We start from the raw sequence: 11,333 nt of genomic DNA, 5'->3' as shown, positions 1-11,333 counted from the left end.
TCCAGTCCAACCCCCTGCCATGCAGGAATCCAAATCAAAGCATCCCTGACAGATGGCCATCCAGCCTCTGTTTAAAGACCTCCAAGGGGGGAGACTCTATCACCCTCCGAGGGAGTGCATTCCACTGTCAAACAGCCCTTACTCTCAGGAAGTTCCTCCTAATGTTCAGGTGGAATCTCTTTTCCTGTAGCTTGCATCCATTGTTCCGGGTCCTGTTCTCTGGAGCTCCTACCATTTTTTTCTCATCCTCTTTCCTTGTACAGTCCTAGTTCTCATGACTGCATTTGACTTCTCCCTCCTTTTACTGACTACATTTTTATTCTCTCTTTATTTTTCTCACTGCTCCTATTTAGACTTATAATTTTCCTCCTCCTTCTTCTCATTTCCGCTCCTCAAAGAAAACTTTACACCCTGACTGGGATATGTTAGATTTTCAGTGGTTTTTTTTTTAACATTGTAATCCCATTAAACTCAATGGACTTGCTCCTGAATAGATAAGTAACAGGTACTGAGGGGATTCTCCCCCCTGTAATATTCATTGATTATTAGGAACATTATTATGATCATGATGATGGTGGTGGTGATGATGATTTTGAGGATATAGGGAAATTCCATAATTTGCTTGGATTAAAAGAAGAATATAACCGAGGTGGGGGACTGGTAATGGGGACAGAGATTAAAAAGCAGATTTTACAAAGCTTTCTTCTTGCTTTGAAAAGTTTATTTGATTGGACTCAATCTCCACAAAGTTAAAATTAATGCTTGCAAAGCCATGTTAGAAAGAAAAAGCGCTGGGGAACATATGGATTTTTCTGTTCAAAGCGGATTTTTGGAGAACATCCTACAACTCTCATGTGTTCTTAAAAGCAATAGTTGTAAAGGTGTTAAAAACGGAACTGGGAAAAGTTTGTGCCTCCCCCCTCCCACAGAGCTTAGAAAATGATTTTTTTTTGTTTTGTTAGACCCTATGTTTTTGATTTGAATGTCTTGGTCTGAGCAACTGTGGTTAGTGTTGAGTGCAGCATAACAGGACCAGCCCCTTGTTTCTAGTCTCATACCCTCCAGCTTTTCACAGTTGAGAAACAGGGTCCATGTGGCTGACCAACATCAGAGTATAGTCAAAAGGGTGTAGCAGGGAAACAAGAGGGCAGAAGGCCCACAAAAACTATTATTTAAAACCAAGAATCTCTGTAATGCAGGGGTGGGCAACCATGAAAGGCTAGGGGGCCACAATAGCCCCACAGAAGAACTTAGAGAGTTGCACTCCTTGACACAGAAATGATCAAATTGTTTTTGCCCCCAAATGCCCTTGAGGGAAATGGAAGTATTCTCACCATATTTGGGATCTTTCAGGTCTATAGAGGGCATTTTAAATCATTTTTGAGGCAAACATTTTTTTAAAATGTTTTTTAAAATTATACACATTTGTTTCAATCCCTTTGGGGTACTCGGATATTCATGCCGTGGTGAAAATACACTCAAAACCCTCTAGAGATCATTTTGCATTTTGGAACAAAACCCCCACCAGTTTTATACTCCTGCTTTCTATTCAGTGGACCCTTGATTCCAAGACACATAGACCCCCCCACACACCCATGGATAACAAAATCCATGGATTCTCAAGTCCCATTAAATGCAATGGCTTAGTAATAAAATGGCTAAATGATTTTTTCCCCCTGCAATTTATACATTTTAAAAATATTTTCCAATCGTAGATGCTTGAATCTGTGGATAAAAAAATCAATGGATACATAGGGCTGACTTTACTGTGTTTAGGAAATATTGGTGTGGGGGGGGGGGAGAGAAACTGAACTGAGTCTACAGGGAAGAATGAGACTCCACACCTTAATCGCTTCTTACCCTGCTGAGTTAACTGAGTAAAAACTACTTTTGCACTTTGAATTCAGTTTGCAGCAACTGTGGCAGGTTCAGGACAAAAGGGGAAAGTGGGAGGAGGAGAGGGAAACTGGGAAATTTAAAAGGAGCCGAAAAATGACTACAACAGAAGATTAGTTGCAGCTCCAGTTTTGGCGTCGAAATCTCAGGGCATGTGATATTTCTGATCTAGCAATTTTATACCCAAATCACTTTTAGGACTTTAGGCTGCTAAGACGCCACAGTTACATTAGTATAAGAAACACAAACATATCAGATTAGGCACAGTCATTTTTTCATAGCTCTTCAAAAGTGCCATAGTGCTGCTATAGTCCTAGTCCCAGGTCTTCTGCAATTCAGCCTTCATAACCCCACTCTAAGCCCTTCTCAGCAAGCCTTTTGGAGTGTATTTTTTATTTTATTTTTTATTTTCAATTTCACAATTACAATAATTGATTCAGTTAAAAAAAATGGAGGAGGCGAGAGAATAAAAACAGCCTGCTTGGGAATAGGAAAGAGCTATAATCACACCCCTTCACAGCATGTGACTGTCTGCATATTGGAACTGCAGTGGGAGGAACTTATCACACATGATTCAACTGAAAAAGCAGTGTCAATGGGAGACATTGAAAAGTTTTGCTCATCAATGAAAAGGAGCACACCAGGAATGGATGAAGACAAAGCAGCTACAGGACAGACACAGAGTCATGCGATAAGTAGAACCAGAGATGCTGCTATTCTGCTGTAATTCCACTTTGGTAGCTACATGTGATGAAGTACCATGGCTGTAGTCCTTGAATCCATACTTACTTGAAGTTCTCTGCACACTAAAGTCTTACTTTTAATTAAATGGATAGGAGTGCACTATAAATGTACCTGCTCAAGCTGACTTCCGACATGCAGTTCTTTGTCAGTAAAAATATTAGCTAGAGTTTGTCAGAGTTGTTTTTTTAAAACAAACAAACAAACCAGTCCTGTCCCCCCCCCCCAACCCGGGTTGGGGTTCTAACATATAGAAAGAGATTGGAACAACCTTGCCCATTTAATTTCTGTGTGCCAGATTGTTAAAAAGGTTTCCCACCCTCTCTCTTCAAGTTTACAATTCCTAGGAGAAAAGTTGCTATATGAAGTGAAATCTTATGCTACAATAATCTGTTATTCTTTAAGGTTTGTTTTTAAGAAATTTGTTAATTTAAATCTGTTTTTCCATGGTTTTTTAAAACAGAACACCTCAGCAAGCATAAATCACTATATGGCTTTAGAGAGTCTTGGCACCTGAATTCAGTATGTGTTGATTAATGTATCAATCTGGTTTGCTTCTACATTTATTCAGCATGTTTGGGATCAACACAATATGCCTTTTTTCTGGGGAAAGGGGGGGGAATTCCATAGTTCAAATCTGAATGAACATTATTACTTCAGAATTTTATATATGTGTATCTATGTACAGTCAGCTTTTAGTATCTGTGAGAGTTCCGTTCTGGATCCCATCCCCTGCATGTATGAAAAAGACCACAGGATCACAAGTCCCATGGTTTTCAATGGTAATGCATGTACACATGGCCAGTCTGCCACTGCAGCGTGTGCACAGTTGTTAGCAGCAATGGGCTTGCCATCTGTGAATGCTTAAATCCACAGATGATAAGCCCACAGTTGGTGAGGGCAGGCTGTATTTGTCTAGAAATCTACTCTGAACATTTTGGACAGAATACCTTTGTGATGTATATCTATGTAGGTTTCATTGTAGTGATAGTTTTTCAGCCATCATGCAATGAATGTATTCAGTCATGGTTGCATAAGCAGAGTTCTACAAGTGTAACTTTCACATGCAGTTGCACATTTTTGGATGACAAGTTAACTGTTTCTTAGCACCTTCAATTTACAGGTGGCCCTCGGTATCCACTGATTTTTTATCCATGGATTCAAACATCCACAGCTTGAAAATATTTTTAAAATATATACAAACTCCAAAAACAAACCTTGTGTTTGCCATTTTATATAAGGGACACCATTTTACTATGTCATTATATTTAATGGGACTTGAACATCCATGGATTTGGGTATCCATGGGGGATCCTGGAACCAAAGCCCAGCACATACCAGGGCCCACTGTATGACTTTATTCACTGGGATTGCTGGAACAGCCCCTGTGCATTCCCCATTGCAAAATGGGACAAGAAACAAGCATGTTGATAGACACACAGTAAGTTGCATAATGTTAATTCTCAGCAGAATGGTGGTGATCACATAACTATCATGTAATTAAGGAGGGCAATTTACTCAAGCAAGCACAATGTAGTATTTTGTCCAATGCATATGCCAAGCATATTTGCTTAAGAATTGCTAATAATTTCCATTTAGATACAGTATGTGATGTTTAAAAGGTCACTGATTTAACTTCACAGCTTGCATTTATTCATTCCAATTGCATCTTGCCCTTTCTGAATAGCTGGGAATGACATGTTCACATCATAATGACTCTGTGATTTAGTCAAGACTGAGATATTGTGACTAGTTGAAGGCAATCTTCTTAGAAAAGCCATTATGTGAATAGTGGTTTCCCACATCCAAATTCAGTATTCTCAGCTACTGTAGTAGGGTGGTTAAAAACATAATGCTAAGATGAATGTTAATTAAAATAGGGTTTAATCTGATAAATATGGTTATATGTGCCTGGAAGTTACTATTAGTTGTAGATACGAAAGGCTCAATAAAAATTAGAATGCATGTCACTGGTTAATTTAAAACTGATACATTATTTATTGTCTATATGTTGTTTGCCTTCAAGTCATTTCCAACTCACGGCAATATTAAGAGCTCTTATCACAGGGTTTTCATGGCATGTTTCTTCTGAGTGGGTTTGTCATTGTCATCCTCAAACAGGGTTTGAATCCCCACTTAACCATGGAAAAACACTGGATGACCCTGGGCAAGTCACACTCAGCCTCAGAGAATGACAATGGCAAACTCCCTCTGAAGAAACATGCCAAGAAATCCTTGTGTTGGGGACCAAACAGACAGGCCAAAATAAGGCTGCTTCCGGTCACTTTGGAGTTATGCTGTTTAAATGATGCATGCATCCTAAGAAGCCAGAAGCCACACCAAAGCCATGCTTCAGTCCTAAGGACGGGAGCGCAGCTTCTGACCTCTTAAAATGCACATGTTATTTAAACAGCATACCTCCAAAGTGACCAAAATAAAGCAGCTTTATTTTGGCCTGTCTGTTCGGGCCCATAGGTTCCTTTTAGGGTCACTGTAAGTCAGAAATGACTTGAAGGCACACAACAACAACAACAAATTGTTTATTTAATTTTTAAAAATACCCCCCCCCCCAAATAACAGGGAACAACAATAAATGATAGGAGCACACCAATAAAGCATCAAACAATTTAAATTTAGAACATGTGCAGCTGTTACACTGAATATCTTATACGGTAGTCAGTGAATTTACAGCAGGTAAAGCAGTTGCAGTGAATAAAACAGCACAATATAGGTGAGATCCAATAAATGTGGTGGTAATGTGCCTGTCCCCACCAACACACTTATGCTATTGGAGGTTGTAGTGGGAAGAGCTGTTCTCCCTTTCTCATATCCTCCACATGTGTCCAACAGCTGCCAGGGACCTTTCTGTGCAGCTCCATTCATTTGGCTATTTACTAATTTGGGGGATGTAGCTGAGTAGCCCTAACACACCCTCCATGGAAGAAGGAGGATACTAGCAACAGTTGGGTACTATAAAATTGGCTGTAAAAGAAGAGACACTAAAGACCTATTTAAACATTCTTCTCTCTGTCAGAGGAAGAGAATGGAGAGCCAGTCTACACATCCACAAACTGTTCCCATGAACTGGAATCCTGCATGATTTGTGCTACTGAAGTCATGCACATTTTAAAAAGCAGCTTCATGCATTGCAGCAATACCAGATTTTATAACATGTTCAGCAAAAAATTGCTACTCTGTTTACTGTTTTTTCTTAGATAAAAGTAAAGTACTGCTTTCAGCAAAGTTGTGACTTTAATTTGTATTGATGATGACTGTGTACTAAATCAAAATTACAGTGATAAGAAGCCATGATTTTAATTTGGCAGAACCACTGGACTCTCTAATCTTTTACCAGCTTTAATTAAATTTGAAGCACATGCTAAGCATATGCCCTTGTACTTTTTCAACTTTTCTTTAAAAAGAAAATATCTATATAAGCAAAGAGTGAGAAAATGCATAACTTAATAAAAAGTAAGTACCAGAAACATTTTTTAAAAGTGGAAAGCAAGGTCTGAGAATTATTCTGGAAGTGAATGAAGGCTTATACAGTATCAAGCTGACATTCGACACAGGACTGTAAAGACATTTGACAAGGGACATTTGATAGAGGACTGCAAAGACACACAGTAAAAGGCATGGGAAGGTTATATCAGCCTTTAGAAAGAGAAACATCTGCTGGACCTATTAGTGGATTGTTGATCTAACTCATCAGCATCTGGAAAACAGGCTGTCTGACCAGATTTGCTCTAATCTTAACCAGAAGGCATGATATAGCAGACAGTGGAAATGTTTAGAAAGGAAGAATGAGTCTCAGGTGACATGTTGATATGGGGATAGGAGATATTTTGCTCTACCAAAAGAGCATAAACAATCCAAGGGCAGCAAACTTCACTGCCAGTTTTCATTAGCAACAAAACTATTCTTTAACCTGTTGACAAAATTATTCTCACTATATATTTGGTTTATCTTTCCTTCATTTGGTTTCTCTTTTCCTCAAAAACTGTAAGGAAGTTCAGATGGCCATTGAATTCATTAAACAGAAAAGTGTTAACCCCCCCCCCCCCGGTATTAGAATAGCTTTTTACACTGTTGGGAATAGGAGTAAAGAAAATGATTGGTGTTCCCAGTGAACTCCAAAACAAACCAAAAAAGAGTAAATAGATATAATAATAATAATAATAATAATAATAATAATAATAATAATAAATAAAATTTCTATCCCGCCTTTCCAGGGATCAAGGCGGCATACAATAGTGGGATTTATCATCCCAATGACAGATAAAAATACAACAAAAACATTACAATATCAGCATAAAAACAACAGCAATACACAATAACACTTCCAAGCTAACAATGGGGGAGGGGAACATAATAGGGCTATTGGGGGTAAGCCTGTTTGAACAAATACGTTTTCAGCCCTTTTTTAAATTGGGCTAGGGAGGGGCCAAGCGGAGCTCGTTGGGGATCGAGTTCCAGAGCTTAGGGGCCGCAATTGAGAAGGCCCTTTGCGTGGTGACAGATCGTCTCGCATCTGGAACCTTTAAGAGATGTTTATCCCCAGATCTGAGAGTGCGGGGCGGATTATATGGAGAGAGGCGGTCCTCTAAGTACCCTGGGCCCAAGCCATTTAGGGCTTTATAGGTAAACAACCAACACCTTGTATTGCGCCCGGAAGCAAATAGGCAGCCAATGAAGATCTTCAAGTACCGGTGTTATGTGGCTAGCCCTGGAAGATCCAGTGACCAGCTTTGCTGCCATGTTCTGGACCAACTGAAGCTTCCGGGTATGGTACAAGGGTTGCCCCATGTAGAGCGCATTACAGAAATCCAAACAAGAGGTTACCAGAGCGTGTACTACAGTTTCAATGTCCCCCCGGCCCAGGTAAGGTCGCAGCTGGCGTATCAACCGAAGCTGATAACAGGTACTCCTGACCATCGCATCCACCTGAGATGTAAGGTGGAGCGACGAGTCCAAGAGCACCCCCAGACTGCGAACAGGGTCCTTCAGGGGAAGCGTGACCCCGTCAAGGACAGGTGGACAAATCTCCAAACCTGGACCTGGGGAACCTATCACAAGTACTTCCGTTTTCTCTGTATTCATAGAATCATAGAATCGTAGAGTTGGAAGAGACCACTAGGGCCATCCAGTCCAACCTCCTGCCATGCAGGAAATCCAAATCAAAGCATCCCTGACAGATGGCCATCCAGCCTCTGTTTAAAGACCTCCAAGGAAGGAGACTCTATCACCTTCCGAGGAAGTGCATTCCACTGTCGAACAGCCCTAACTGTCAGGAAGTTCCTCCTAATGTTCAGATGGAATCTCTTTTCCTGTAGCTTGCATCCATTGCTCCGGGTCCTGTTTTCTGGAGCAGCAGAAAACAAGCTTGCTCCCTCTTCAACATGACATCCTTTCAAATATTTAAACAGGGCTATCATATCACCTCTTAACCTTCTTTTCTCCAGGCTAAACATCCCCAGCTCCCTAAGTCGTTCCTCATAGGGCATGGTTTCCAGACCCTTCACCATTTTTGTCGCCCTCCTTTGGACACGCTCCAGTTTCTCAATGTCCTTTCTGAATTGTGGCGCCCAGAACTGGACACAATATTCTAGGTGGGGCCTGACCAGAGCAGAATACAGTGGCACTATTACTTCTCTTGATCTAGACACTATACTTCTATTGATGCAGCCTAAAATAGCATTGGCCTTTTTAGCTGCCGCATCACACTGTTCACTCATGTTCAACATGTAGTCTACTTGGACTCCTAGATCCCTTTCACACGTAGTTTCATTCAGCTAGGTGTCACCCATCCTATATCTGTGCATTTTATTTTTCCGCCCTAAGTGCAATACCTTACATTTCTCCGTGTTGAATTTCATTTTGTTAGCTTTGGCCCAGCTTTCTAGTCTATTCAGGTCATTTTGAATCTTGATCCTGTCCTCTGGGGTATTAGCTATTCCCCCTAATTTGGTGTCATCTGCAAATTTGATAAGTATGCTCCCAATTCTGTCATCCAGGTCATTGATAAAGATGTTGAATAGCACTGGGCCCAGGACAGAGCCCTGTGGGACCCCACTGGTCACTTCTCTCCAGGATGAAAAGGAACCATTGTTGAGCACCCTTTGGGTTCGGCCGGTCAACCAATTACAGATCCATGTAACAGTTCCTTTGTCTAGCCCACATTTTACAAGCTTGTTTGCAAGAATGTCATGGGGAACCTTGTCAAAGGCCTTAGTGAAATCAAGATATACTACATCCACAGCATTCCCTTCATCTACCAAGCTGGTAATTTTATCAAAGAAAGAGATTAGGTTTGTCTGGCATGACTTGTTTCTCTGAAACCCATGTTGACTTTTTGTGATTATGGCATTGCCTTCTAGATGTTCACAGACTCTCTGTTTAATGATCTGCTCCAGAATCTTTCCTAGTACTGATGTCAGACTAACTGGACGATAATTGTTGGGATCCTCTTTTTTCCCCTTTTTGAAGATGGGGACAAGGTTTGCCCTCCGCCAGTCTGCTGGGATCTCTCCTGTTTTGCAGGAGTTTTCAAAGATTATTGCCAATGGCTCCAATATTACATTTGCCAGTTCTTTTAATACCCTTGGATGGAGTTCATCTGGTCCCGGAGACTTAAATTCATTTAGATTAACAAGGTGTTCCTCTACTATCTCTTTACTTATTCTGTGCTGAAATTCCCCTATTCTGTCCTCTGCTCCATTATCCTCAGGTTGAGCACCCTTTGCCTTTTCTGAGAAGACTGAGGCAAAGAAAGTGTTGAGTAATTCTGCCTTTTCTCTGTCTTCTGTTAGCATTTTGCCATCTTCTCCACGGAGTGGCCCTACCGTTTCCTTCTTCTTCCTTTTGCTGCGGACATATCCAAAAAAGCCCTTTTTATTGTTCTTAACCTCTCTAGCAAGCCTGAGTTCATTCTGTGCTTTAGCTTTTGTGACTTTACCCCTACACATGCCTGCTATTTCTTTGAATTCCTTTTTTGTGATTTCCCCCTTTTTCCATTTCTTATACATGTTCCGTTTCAAACTCAGCTCAGTTGAAAGTTCCTTAGTCATCCATCCTGGTTTCTTGAGACACCTCCCGTTTTTCTTTCTCACTGGAACGGTTTGAAATTGTGCCTTCAGTATCTCTCTTTTGAGAAACTCCCATCCGTCCTGAACTCCTTTATCTTTTAGTATTTCTGACCATGGAATGGCCCTCAATACTTCTCTAAGTTTACTGAAATCCGCTCTCCTAAAGTCTAGGATGCGTGTCTGACTATGCCTGGCTTCTCCTTTCCACTGTATTACAAACTCCAGGAGAACATGGTCACTTCCACCTAATGATCCCACTACTTGCACCCCATTAACCAAGTCATCCTTGTTGGTTAGGATGAGATCTAAAATAGCTGACCCCCTTGTTGCCTCTTCCACCTTTTGGACCATGAAATTGTCTTCCAGGCAAGTGAGGAATTTGTTAGGCCTTGAGGATTTTGCTGAGTTTGACTTCCAGCAAATATCAGGATAGATGAAGTCGCCCATCACTACTACATCTCTCTTTTCTGACTGTGTGGTCATCTGTTCTAGAAAGATATCATCCAATTCCTCAGTCTGACTTGGGGGTCTGTAGTAGACTCCCACTGTAACATCCTTGTTGTTTCCCTCCCCTTTGATTCTTATCCAGATGCTCTCCACCTGGCTTCCATGATTGATGTCCAGGATCTCTTCACTGGTGTAAATATCTCTGACATATAGTGCTATTCCTCCTCCTTTCTTGTTTGGCCTATTTCTCCTTAAAAGGTTATACCCCTCTATTTCCACATTCCAATCATGAGACTCATCCCACCAGGTTTCAGTGATGCCTATTATATCATATTTGCTTTGTTGTACTAGGAGTTCGAGTTCATCTTGCTTATTTCCCATGCTCTGTGCATTAGTGTAGAGACATCGCAGACCATAGTTCCCTTTTACTTGCTGCCTGTGCAAGTTTTTTTGCCTCCCACTGTTGGGTCCTTGCACTTTTTTTCTTGTTTCCTCTATGTCAGTTTGACTATTTTCGCCATCCCTTTCGCCTTCCTTAATATTGTCTCCCTTCCCCTCGGAACTCAGTTTAAAGCCCTCCTGATCAAGTTCTTGAGACTGTTGGCAGCCTGAGTCTGTTTTCCCTCATCCATCCCATTACTGACTCCAGACAGGCGTCTAGAGGAGAGATGCCATCCCTGGTCACTGCATCGGTTGGAGACACAGAGAAGACTATTTGGGTGTCATCAGTGTACTGATAACACCGCGCCCCGTGCCTCCGGATGATCTCTCCCAGCGGTTTCATGTAAATGTTAAATAGCATGGGAAACAGAATGGCTCTCTGAGGGACACCAGATGTAAGTACCCTCTTATCAGAGCACACGTCTCCCAGCTGCACCATCTGGAACCTTCCTGAGAGGTAGGATCGGAACCACTGGAGCGCAGTGCCCCCAATTCCTAACTCTCTCAGGCGCTCCAGAAGGATACCATGGTCAATGGTATCGAAAGCTGCTGAGATGTCCAAGAGCACCAACAGGGACACGCTACCCCTGTCTATGCCCAGACAGAGATCATCGACCAGGGTGACCATGGCAGTCTCAACTCCATAGCCCGCCCGGAACCCAGTTTGAAATGGGTCTAGATAATCCGTATCATCCAAGATCGATTGAAGCTGGAGTGCCACCG

Source organism: Sceloporus undulatus, chromosome 2 (genome assembly GCF_019175285.1).
Source record: "Sceloporus undulatus isolate JIND9_A2432 ecotype Alabama chromosome 2, SceUnd_v1.1, whole genome shotgun sequence".
Taxonomy (NCBI): Eukaryota; Metazoa; Chordata; class Lepidosauria; order Squamata; family Phrynosomatidae; genus Sceloporus; species Sceloporus undulatus.
This window is presented reverse-complemented; position numbering follows the sequence as displayed.